The sequence below is a fragment of the Sphaeramia orbicularis genome, chromosome 12 (assembly GCF_902148855.1).
Source record: "Sphaeramia orbicularis chromosome 12, fSphaOr1.1, whole genome shotgun sequence".
Classification (NCBI taxonomy): domain Eukaryota; kingdom Metazoa; phylum Chordata; class Actinopteri; order Kurtiformes; family Apogonidae; genus Sphaeramia; species Sphaeramia orbicularis.
In genome coordinates, this window is record NC_043968.1 from 6477154 (window position 1) to 6489306 (window position 12153).

Below are 12153 nucleotides of genomic sequence, written 5' to 3' on the forward strand. Positions count from 1 at the left end.
TTACTACTATGCTACTACTACTGCTACTGTTACTACTACTACTACTACTACTTTTACTACTACTACTACTGCTACTGTTACTACTATGCTACTACTACTGCTACTGTTACTACTACTACTACTATGCTACTACTACTGCTACTGTTACTACTACTACTACTTTTACTACTACTACTACTACTACTGCTACTGTTACTACTATGCTACTACTACTGCTACTACTACTACTACTTTTACTACTACTACTATGCTACTGTTACTACTATGCTACTACTACTACTACTACTACTGCTACTGTTACTACTATGCTACTACTACTACTACTGCTACTACTACAACTACTACTACTACTACTACTACTACTACTGCTACTGTTACTACTATGCTACTACTACTACTACTACTACTACTACTACTACTACTACTACTACTACTGTTACTACTGCTACTACTACTACTACTACTACTGCTACTACTACAACTACTACTACTACTACTGCTACTGTTACTACTATGCTACTACTACTACTACCTTTACTACTACTACTACTACTACTATTTTAATATGAGTTCACAGTCTTTCAGGTCCTGACGTCAAACTAAACTAAATCATGTTCATTTTCATCAAACATTTCGTCACATTGGTCTTTCTGTCGCCGCTGCAGTCGAAGCCCAGTGTCGTGACGCTTCACCCAAACACAAACCATGTCCAGATGTGACTGTTTGTGGCCCAGCCTGTGCCGCGCTCATCATGTCGATGTAAACACACGTGGAACAGGAGTTTCTGACATACGGTGGTATGGCGGCGCTCTGTGGGACCGTCAGATGGGATCACTTCGGCTGCTGTGGAATTTCCCTGGGCTGACTCTGATGCTATCTTCACCACCCTGCGAGCCCTCGTCACCGCCGCAGCTTACACCGGGTAACTCCATCCCCATGACTGAGTTAAAACAACAATAGCCATCTCATAAAAAAAGCAAGCACTTCCCTTCAAATATTTGGCCATTTGGAGGCTCAAAGACGCGGCAATAAACGAGAGCGAAGGTCGTGATGGGACGACCGGGCTGAGTCATTTGCATTTGACTGGCTCTGATAAGCCCGTGCATTCCAGTGGGTCTGTGGAAAAGCAGGCTCTGCTGTGAAAAAAAAAAAAAGAAAAGAAAGATTTTGGATACATGTAAAACAAAGCTCTAGTGTCAATTGTTTATCTTTGTCCAACGCAGCTCTTAGTCATTCTTTCCTTCACCCAAATAGAAAAAGAGCCGAGAACTGGGAGACAGGAACAGGGTGGAAGAGGAACGGAGGAAGAATACGTCACTACTAAGGTTCTAACAGTTCTGGATTTTCATTCTAGTTTAGTTTTATTTAGTTTGGACTTTTTTTCTCTAATTCAGTTCATTTGAATTTATTTTTAGAGCAGGTTTGTTAGTTTTTATTAGTTTTCGTTTTCTTCTAAATGCTTAGTTGTAGTTTAGTTTTAGTTTAGTTGTAGTTCAGTCGTCTCTTTTCTCTTCTTCTCTGTCATCGTATTCAAATCAATCCCAGACAGGACTCTGCTGCTTTAGTCTCCATGTTTCCAGGTAGAGTGGGGACCAGAAGACGACTGGAAACCACAAGTGAACACAAGTGACGGAGCAAAAAGTGTCGTATGGAGACAGCACAGAAAACTGAGAGAGCGAAATAAATCAATTTCGTATCAATCCAACGTTGACAAAGACGAAAACGAAGGGAATTTTATCCATAATTTTTAGTTAGTTTTGTAAACACACAATACAGTTTCAGTTAGTTATCATGTTTTTCTTTTAATTATAGTTTTTATTTATTTCAGTTAATGAAAATGTTTTTACAATTCTAGTTTTGGTCATTTCATTAGTTTTTGTTAACGATAATAACCTTGGTCACTACTAGGGGTGTTAGAAAATATCGGTTCTGCAATATATATCGTGATATTTCATCTCAAAATACTGTATCGATATTTTTAGGTATTTTTTCAAATGCAGATATGGCAGAGGTTAATTTTTTTTTCATATTTTATTTATTATTTCACACTCTTTTATTAAATAATGTTCGTTCCTTTGTTGGGATTGACCTCAAATCCTGTTCTGATGTTAGTTGTGAACTAATAGAATCTGAACATTTGAACAGGATCTGAAACTGGAATGTCTGGAAAACAGAATTTCAGTTTGAACACAGTTTGAACATTTGGTGATAGAACATTAGATCCTGTTGGGATCAAATAAAAATGTGTTTAATATTTGTGCAGATTTCTGCTGGAATTCAATTCTTCAAGGAAATAATCATTTAAAAAAAGAAACAAAAAATAGCCTTTTTAACAGTGTCATGATATATCGTGATATATTGTATTGTGATCCTAGTATTGTGATTTGTATCGTATCGTCAGATTCTTGCCGATACACAGCCCTGACTTGAACTTGTACCAGAGTCATTTTTTGGTGGGGTACTTGTACTTGTACTCTAGTGTGCCTTTTCCAGTACTTTCTCCAGCAGTGGACAGGAACACAACTCCACTCCCATTTTCTCTCAAACGGTGCCTCTTTGGTCCTCGTCTCTGAACTATGATTAACAAAGCATCTGCCAGAGGAAGAGGGAGAGCCTATTAGTTTGACGACCCTGCTGTTAACATATTTCCACAGGCAGACTGTTACTGCAGGACTGCTGCTGCTTTCTGACGGCTGTTACAGTTGTTTTCTATTCCTGTGAAGAGAAACGTCTATATTTGAAATCAGTGTAAACAAAGCCCACATGGACACTGATAACTGTGGGACCACTGGGCTCATCCATGCTTATCAAGGTTCTACGAGTTTGGGATTTGTCATTCTAGTTTAGTTTTATTTAGTTTGGACTTTTTTTTTCTCTAATTCAGTTTGTTTTAATTCATTTTTAGGGCAGGTTTGATAGTTTTGATTAGTTTTTGGGGGTTTTTCTCAGCACTTAGTTTTAGTTTAGTTTTAGTTTAGTCGTCTCTTTTCTCTTCTTCTCTGTCGTCGTATTCAAATAAATCCCAGACAGGACTCTGCTGTTTTCTCCCAACTTTAGTCTCCATGTTTCCAGGTAGAGTGGGGACCAGAAGACGACTGGAAACCACAAGTGACGGACCCTTAAATATCACATGGTGCCGCTAGCTAAAATCACTAGAGCAAAATAAATTGATTTTATATCAATCCGACATTGACAAAGACGAAAACGAAGGGAATTTTATCCATAATTTTTATCCGTTTTAGTTTTGTAAACACACAATACAGTTTCAGTTAGTTATGGGTTTTTTCTTTTAATTCTAGTTTTTATTGATTTCAGTTAACCAAAATTTTTTTTACAATTCTAGTTTTCATCATTTTGTTAGTTTTCATTAATGATAATAACCTTGATGCTTATATATATACTTATTCTAAAAGTACAGGTGTCATGTTGGACAGTAAAGGGACGTCCTGGCCTAGTACTCCAGCTCTAACTCTGACTGTCATGTTCTGATGAATGACAGTGTTCTGAGCAGAGCAGCTCCAGCTGAGTCTGAGTGAAAACTAACCTGCTGTGTTCAGTCGACCTGCTGCAGGGAACACTCTATGTACTGAGGGATTTCTGACCTTTTATCCACAAAGCTCCCATCATAGGAAAGACAAAAGATGGGTTATGAATCCACATTCAGTGAGAGACTAATTCCACCCAAAAGCACCAGTGAACAACACTAGGGCTGTGTAGTGGCAAGAATCTGGCAACACAATACAAATCACAATACGATATATTACAATATATCAGGATACTGTTAAAAAGGCATTTTTGTGTTTTTGTTTCTTTTTTTTTTTTTTTTTAAATCATTTCCTAAAAGATTTAAATTACACCAGATATTTGCACAAATACTAAACACATTTTTATTTGATCACAACAGGATCTGATGCCACATCACCAAACTTTCCTCTGTAAAAACTGAAACCTTAAATTCTGTTTTACAGACATTCCAGTTTCAGATCCTGTTCAAATGTTCAGATTCTATTCATTCACAACTAACATCAGAACAGTATTTGAGTTCAATCTCAACAAAGGAACCAACATCTGTCTCTTTAGGATGCTTCAAATAACCATTATCTAACAAAACAGTGTTAAATAATAATAAATAAAATAGAAACAAAATAGAAAACAAAAAAATAAAAAGGAACCTCCACAATATCTGCATTTGAATATATACCTAAAATATCGATACAATTCTCTTTAATATCGATACAGTATCGTGAAATGAAATATCGCGATATATTGCAGAGCTGATATTTTCTTACACGCCTAAACGACACAGGAAGTCATCCCTGCCTGTGGCCTTTAACTCCACCTGATAACCCAGTGGTTTCCAACCTTTTTTGCTCCTGACCCCATTTTAACATTACAGATTTCTGGCAACCCCACACTTTCAAAACGGAGATGTTTTTTTGCAAAAATTATTATTATTATTATTTTTTTTATCATGTAATAGTTTGCTATACTATGTTGCAAATAAACATTAATTTTAGAGGACATTTAGTCTATATAATGTATAGAATGCACTTTTTCAGTGTCTGCTTCTCAGTTTCTCTCTTCGATGTCTTATTGGGGCCAGGTGGGCCAAGAACTCTGTCCGTTCTTTGTTTGGTCCAGTTTTCTGACTGTGACTGTGTCCAGGCAGGCTGAAGCATAGTAACGTATACGGTCACATGATCAGGTCAACCATGATATGCCCTCTCAGATGTTATATCCTGCATTTTATTTGAACTGGATTTTTATGAGGAAAAGTATGTAATTATAATGAAATATATATTGAATCATTAAAAGATATTTTTTATTAGTAATTTTTTTTCATCAATTACTAGAAATTTCAGGCGACCCCATTTGAATTCTGGGCGACCCCACGTGGGGTCCTGACCCAAAGGTTGAAAAACACTGCAATAACCACATAATTACAATTACTAACGACAGTATTTTTGTGCACTTATCGATATTATAAAAGCCAAGTGGCCTCTGTGTGTGTGTGTGTGTGTGTGTGTGTGTGTGTGACTGCTGCAGTTTGACATACTTCAGTATTTTTGGTCAATGAACAGACCAGCGAAAACAGAAAGTTAATTGGACCAGTACTTTGGGAGATATTAGTACAGTGTTTTTCAGGGTCACCTGAAATTTCTAGTAATTGATAAAAACAAAATAAAAAAAAACTTGCTAATAAAAAACATATGGTGAGTTGACAGCCAATCCCAGTCCATAACAGACATGACAAACTGTGAGTGTGAAACTGATTTTTATACATTTGTAAGTTATCACTATGGCAGTTATTGCACCTTTTGTGGCAGAAAAAACATGAGATGAATGTGAGACGGTCAGAGGTTTGACAGCATCACCAAAGTGTGACTTCATTAGGCGTATGTGTTTCTGTTTTCTACATGTTTTTAGAAGTCTGGCAAATGAAAACAGACTTTTCAAAACAGGTCAAAACTGTCTTGAGAGTAGCTGTGAATGTCACTTTATTAGGAGTTTTTACAGTTCCTGGGAAAAACCAGTGGTCCTGCATCTGGTAAACGATTCAACTTGAGCTTGATGCTTTATAGTAAAGAAAAGTGTCTTAATAAAATATGCACAAGCCAAAAATAACATCATGGTAGATGAATGTTTTCACTGATTATGACGTGCTGCAGCTCCAGCCTAGTGTATTCTTACATAAGGACACAGTGAGCGATAAATACAGACTTGAAGAGTTTATGTGCATTAATCAGCAGTGAAAGAGAAAACTCTGCAAGGCTACATTCCTGATTTCACTGTGGTTTGAAAACTGAAATTTCACAATTACCAATGAAGAACCATCTTTCCAAAACACAAAACAAATCCAGCTGCTTTTAACCTAATTCCTCTAAATATACTGTTACATAAACACTGAACAAACAGGGCCGTCTTAACGCATGGGCCTGATGGGCCCCACCAGCACAGAGGCCCCATGTTGGGGCTGGGAGATTTTATCGATTCTGTGATATATATCGATATTTTGTTTCCCCAGAAAGTATCGATTTTTCAGCCGCAAGGATCGATACGTCCAGCCCCATTCAAATCCCCCGTGTTCCGTCTGGCACTCTGCTCGCCACCCATGTCCCCGTTTGCTTTGCAGGAAGAACAATTAGGTCAGCCAACCACTAGTGTCGCTGTAGAGCATTTCTAGACACTTACCGTCTGGATAGTGTCTGTACACAGACGCCCACGTCTTTCTCTTCATGTTTATGCAGTCAGAGCTAAGAGATTCAAGAGAATGGAGGCGAATATAAATCCAGCACCTTCATATTTAAAAGCAGATGTGTGAGAGCAATTAGGGTTTAAAAAGAAGAAGGAAAGTGACGCAGCGCTACGGCAAAATCGTTACCACCACACCATATATTTCATACAAAAAAAAATCATCTCTGCATAAATGAGCGAGAAGTTTCACTTTCACATCCACCGGCAGCACGGTCCACATCGCCCCATATCTCATAGTCTGAAACCAGCTGAGCCCTGCCCACCCCCCCGACTGAGCCAGCATGCATGCACCCCCCCATCCCCGGCCGAACACCATGCATACATCTACCCCCCCACCCCCACCCCCCCAGCCGAACAGCGCACATTCCCCATCAAACAAGGTACAGTGAGGTTGATATAGTTCTGGTGTCTGTCCCACTTTCTTAGGGATTAGAACTAATTCTTTTTTTTTTTCTTCAAACAACCAGAGAGAGAACAGCATGGACAAATCTAGCTTTGTATAATATTCAATAGAAAAGAAAGATTATCAGAGATATTAACACGGAATGAAAATAAAAAGTAAAAAAGGACAGATTAAATCGAATAGTCTCCTTTTTTTTTTATCACCAAGGTCAAATTTGGCATGTATTGTTTCACATAATTTTGCCATTTTTCCCAATGTCTGATGAATATTTCTAATTTTAGATTAATGGTGAAGGTGATTTTTTTTTCCATTTTGTAAATGTCCATGTCATTTGAACCCATTGCAACAGTTGGCTCATCTTGTACCATCCATTTTTATGTTATTGCTTTTTTCCCTGCTGCCAAAAGAACATTCCAGAAGTATTCATCTATTTCCATAGCAGGTGTTTGGAGTCCTGAATATATAGTTCTGAAGTCAGAGAGAATGTACGTTTTAAAAATTAATTGCATTGCTTTATTGACCTCAGACCAGTAGTTTCGTATCCCCTGACAGTCCCAGAATCTGTGGTAGTGATGGAACAGCTGACGGCCACAGTTTGTCCAACATTTACTGTTTACCTGGAAAAGTCTGCACTCGGACCTGGGCTTATGAAAAAGCCTGACATGTTTTTACAACAATATTCTTTCCAAATATGAGATCTCATGCTTTTCCAAAGAGATGTGCATATTCATCTGTTATTACAAATCCTCCTTCCTTTTCCAGTTTTCCTTTAATGTATTTGGTAGAATGATTATTAAGATCTGAAATATTCTTATAAAGCTGTGATATTATCCCTCTTGGAAGTTTTGATTTGTATGCTTTTATAAAAAGTTTAATAAGGGGGTTATAGATTTTGCACTTTTCAAAGGCTTGGAAGCCACAGTTTGCACTGTTTCAATAAATCAAACTAATTTTCTCATCACATCTTTGGTTCATTTTGTCCGGCATTTGCCAGCTGTAGGCTCTCTGTCCAGTCAGTCATATCTTGTGTAACTGATCGATGCTTTCAGTTTTCAGTTCAATTAATTCAATCCAAGTCAGTGGAACACTCACAAGATGTCACCAAAATCACTCTGTCCCTTTAAAATCTTTCAGAAAATTATGTGAGTGTATCGAATCGTATCGAATCATATCATGGGCTGAATATCGTGTATCGTATCATATCGTGAGATTAGTGTATCACTACAGCCCTACCCCATGTTAACCCTTTAATGCACTCTGTATCATATATGACACATACCCATCAAAGGCCTTTAGTTACTTTACTAAATGCTAATTTAAGCTCTTTTCATGTTTTTTTATTCAGTTGTTTTTTAAACAAAATATCTTTTATTCAAAATTTTCCATTTTTACCTCCACCAAGGAGGTTCTGTTTTTGCAGGCGTTGGTTTGTCTGTCTGTCTGTCTGTGTGCATGATAACTCATAAAGTTATGGACGGATTTGGATGAAAATTTCAGGAAATGTTGATACTAGCACAAGGAACAAATGATTAAATTTTGGTGGTGATCGGGGGGGTGGGGGTGGGGGGTCACTGATCTGCCTTGGCGTAGGTCTGCGCTCTCCAAGTGCTTTTCAAAATTTTTTTTTATAAAGATTTGTTTTATTTTTTTTTACTAGAATTTCTCAATTAAATTTTTTATCATTTATATATATATCTGTTTATTTTGTACTCTAATTTTTCCATAATTTTTTTTATACAGATTTCATTTATTTTCTACTAGAATCTCTCACTCATTTTATGTAATTCTTATTATTTTGTACAAAAATTTTCAATCACGTTTTTTTTTAAATTTTCTACTAGAATTTCTACAGAAAAAATATTCCCAACAATTTGAAATCTGTATTCCCAAATGTTGAAATTGTGAGTGTTCGTGTTCATGATGGTGACCCACTGTACAGGAAAGTGTTCTTTTTCAAGAATGAAACATAAAAAAATCAGCTTCGTAGCACAGTGGGGCAGCATGGTTTGAACTGGCTTCCACTCATGTTCATGGAAAATGACATCCTGAGGACCACTGACTTCCAGCCAGTAATGATTAATGTGAGTAATTGTGGTAGGGGCCCCAGTACACTGTTTTACCCGGGGGCCCATAATGCTGTTACGGCCCTGTGTGCTAAGGCCAGTCCATAACTAGCTGCCATACATGTGCAGTGGTTGGGGGAAGGGTGGGGAGTGGGGGGGCTGATAAACCTCACTCTAAAGATTTCTCCCCAGAGTTGAACAAACAGCTCCTTTACTTTGTTTAACACCGTGCAGATAAAACTGTAAGTGACAGCTGCCTTAAAAGTGAGCTGCACATGTTTGGAAGTGACTGTTTCTTTTAACCCATAAATACCCAGGGCTACTTCTGTGACAGTCCCCAGATAAACGTTTCACTCTATTTAACCTTTCTTAAGTAGTTTATCACCATTTCTTATAATATTATCCTCTATATTTAGAATTTATAATGTTATAACTTATTACGTTATTGGCTCAGTTATTACATTTGCAAAGATTTTTTTTTTTACCAGGCCAATAACGTAATAACCAGCAAATAAGTTATAACGTTATTGACCAAAAGTTATTACGTTATCAGTTCAGGACTTTTATGACATTAATGGCCAGATATTATATTATTGGCTTATTACATTTTAAAAATGGCAAATTGATTACGTTATCGGCCGTTATTACATTATTGGCTCCTAATACCCAAACCCATGAACATTCCCACCCTGTTGCACCATTAAAAAAAATATAATTGACAATAATAAATAAATAAATACATAAATAAGGAACACAGATATTAGTCACAGACTCGTATTAATAAAACCACTGTGGAATAAGTGAGGGATCTACCTCTACCTCTTTTATGTATGTTATTCACATTTTTTATTGAGTCTTTGTAGACATTTTCATAATGTAATATGACTTTTTTTTGTGTGTGTGTTATTGTTTCTTAGCTCTGGTTCATTTCAGATCCCATTGGGCTGAATGTAGAACCTGACCTAAATGAGTCTGACACCCCTGCCACAGTGTGTGTGTGTGTGTTTGTCTTCCAGTTATCACCAAGGAAACTGTTGATATTCCCTTTGGAGCTGCATCATCCCTGGGTTTCATCAGCCTTGTTCCACCGGTGCCAGTGCTCAGTCATCCTGCCTGAAACAGACGCAGCTTTGTTCTTAGTTCCACCTAATTGCTGGCTGGTGACAAGCGCTGGATGAGTGTGAAGCGGCTTGAAGCAGACTGTGGGGTGCCTTTGTGTCGGTCTGCACAGAGCTGCACCGCAACATCAACACACATTCCCTGAAGGATCCGGACCGTTCCAAACTCCAACAGCACTGGTTCCAACAAACTCCTAGAGCACAGGTGTCAAACATACGGCTCGTGGGCCAAAACCAGCCCACCAATGGGTCCGATCCGGCCTGGGGGATGAATATAAGAAATGCTAAAAATACACTGAAGATATTAACCTTTAGTGGTCTGAGCCACTTTTGACTGTTTTTGAGTACTTTTGATTTTGCCTTTATATACTATGTAAACAAATGTTTACTATACCCATGTTTGGTATTTCTTTTTTCCAGCACAACTTCATCTATAGCATCTGTCTATTATTTTTTCACTTGAACCTACTATATCAACAGAAGAGACCAAAAAAAACATGTAAAAAATATAAAATCAGATTTGAAAAATGTATATAATTTAGTGCATAAATAACACACAGATGCTTAACGAACCTTTTCAAAGACTTTAAAAGTGAGTATTGGTTCCACATGTTAGGTATATGAAATTAAAATTGGAATAAATTAAAACTATACTCAAATATTTGACCTAAAAGCAGATCTTTACATATGTGTGTTATTTGGTTTTCTCACACCCCCCCGGTCCTCCCAGGTTCCACATCTGGTTCAGGTGGGGGTCATCCTCACCTTTACCTATAATGCTTATGCAGTCTGTGGATTAGAATCCACTAGGGATGCAAATTATCGATTAATTCATTAATTGTTAGTTGGTTGCCCTTATTGATCGATTAACGATTAATTGATAAGCAGCGATTTTCCTGAGAACCTGAATTTCTTTTTCAATACGGTCTAGAAGAATAAAAGCTAAATATTGTTTCTATACTTCATGATAAAACCAGGTCATTTTCCTTAATGATTGATTTACTGAACCATTGGATACAGTCAGTGTTTCCTGTGGAATTCATCTGTTGATGTGGCGGTCTGTAATGGGGGGTGCATGTGTGTGCGATTCGCTGGTGGGTGGTTGGGTGCATGCGTGTGCGTTTTGTCTTCTAATACTATGGGGGTATGGGGTGGTGCAGTCCATGCCCCCCCCCCCCCCGCAGAAGTGAAAGTGAAACTTTTCACTCATTTATTTTTTCCTCCTGAAGCTTCACAAATGATGCCTGTGTCCCCGATCAGGATCCTGGAGCATGTGTTCGACTTCTGTCTCACTAAACCAACCTCCAGGAAAACACTCTGATACCAACCCCACATTTGTGTGTGTATTTATTCGGGGGTGCACCGCTCCCACAAACAGACGGTCAGTCTGGTTTGGTCCACCATGTCCATACAGACATTCTAACTCATCAACGCCATGATCCAGTTCAATGACCACCTATCCCAGCCGCGGCGTCGCAGCGCAGACAAACTGACAGCGTTCAGACAGGTGTGGACGGGTGGACAAGGGCAATTAACACGCAATTAATAATTTAATAGAGCAAATTCTTATCGACAATTAATCATTAGTCAATTAATATTTTACATCCCTAGAATCCACAGGTTCTGCCAGTTTTTTCTGTTTTGAAAAAGGACAAAGAATGACATAGATATGGTCTGAAATTTTCATTTTCACAATTTCATACTTTTACTCACGTCTGTTTGCTCCGATTTCAAACCGTCATATCTCCGGTTGTATTTGTTCTATCAATATCAAATAAAAGGTGAGAGAGTGTTTCTAGCCTGCACTTTCTAATGTAATTACCCCCAGTGGTGTGTGTGACCAACTTCTGACGCTACGACGTGTTGAAAATGTCACATGATTCAGTCACAGGGCCGTGACCGTGGACCCCTAAGGGTTAACAACAGAGGATGTTCAAATCATTTTAAATTCAGGTTCCACATACAGAACAATATGATCTCAAGTGGGTTTAAACAGTAAAATAATAACTAACTAGAAAAGCACCTGGAGAGTGCAAACCTCCACAAAGGCAGATCAGCCCCCCCCCCCACAAATCACCACCAAAATTTTAGAATTTGTTCTTTGTGCCAGTATAAACATTTCCTGAAAATTTCATTAAAATCTGTCCATAACTTTTTGAGTTATCTTGCTAACAAACAAACAAACAAACAAACAAACAGACAAACCCTGATGAAATCATATCTCCCTTGACAGAGGTAATAACATAAGTAATGACAACTCCAAAACTTTCTCCTGGTTTTAATGTAAAAAAGTTAAATTATATGAAAATGTTTA

General features: G+C 37.8%; 1 protein-coding gene across 1 annotated transcript in view; it reads right to left on the minus strand.

The window, feature by feature from the left end:
- The window catches only part of ror2 (receptor tyrosine kinase-like orphan receptor 2), a 150011-nt gene that overhangs the window by 108563 nt on the left and 29295 nt on the right, over positions 1 to 12153 (minus strand). The gene's annotated exons all lie outside the window — the stretch shown is intronic.